This window comes from Grammomys surdaster, unplaced genomic scaffold (assembly GCF_004785775.1).
Source record: "Grammomys surdaster isolate TR1022 unplaced genomic scaffold, NIH_TR_1.0 126013, whole genome shotgun sequence".
NCBI classification, from domain to species: domain Eukaryota; kingdom Metazoa; phylum Chordata; class Mammalia; order Rodentia; family Muridae; genus Grammomys; species Grammomys surdaster.
In genome coordinates this window covers 2,216,332-2,217,046 of record NW_021620828.1, presented here as the reverse complement: position 1 = coordinate 2,217,046, position 715 = coordinate 2,216,332, and positions in this window count along the sequence as shown.

The window sequence follows — 715 nt, the reverse complement described above, 5'->3', positions numbered from 1 at the left end:
AAAGAAGATTAAAAGAAACTTACAGAACAAATAGGCAAAGCTCACACCAAACCCAACTGTCCCAGGTCACTATATCACTGTCTCATGGAGACACTTTCATTCTGACTCCCCTTCAAAGAAGTTCCTTGGCCAACACTGAAGCTCCCAGTAAGCTGGCAGCAACCTGCACCTAAACAACCATGAGAGGAAGGAGTGCTGAGAATCTGTGCAGGGAAGCTGGAGGTCATGCAAGAAGTGCTGGACCTGATGCTGGAGTCAATTTGGAGAGCACAGCCCCAGTGTAGGGGTGCTTTGCTGGTTTTTCATCATAGTTGTAGTTTGGTGGGATGAAAGGCTGAACATGAAGCAGCTGGAAATGTGACTGACATATTAGTGGGCGTGGTTAACAACCACAAACTGCCAGTTTGTGTTTGGAAAGGTGGGTAGAGATTCACTTTATAAAACAAAAGAAGCCATAAGAAAGGAACAGCATGAAATAAAATATTTGAGAAAACAACTTGTTCTGTTTGTTAGACGGTGAATGTAAAGAAGAATATAGGACTCAGTTGAAATGAAGAAACCATTGAGAATATTCACAATGTCCTTGCCTTGAATTTTAGTTCATAATTCCCATGCATATATGTGTGTGTGTATGTGTGTGTGTGTGTATGTGTGTACATATATATATATATATATATATATATATATATATATATATATATGTGTGTGTGTATGT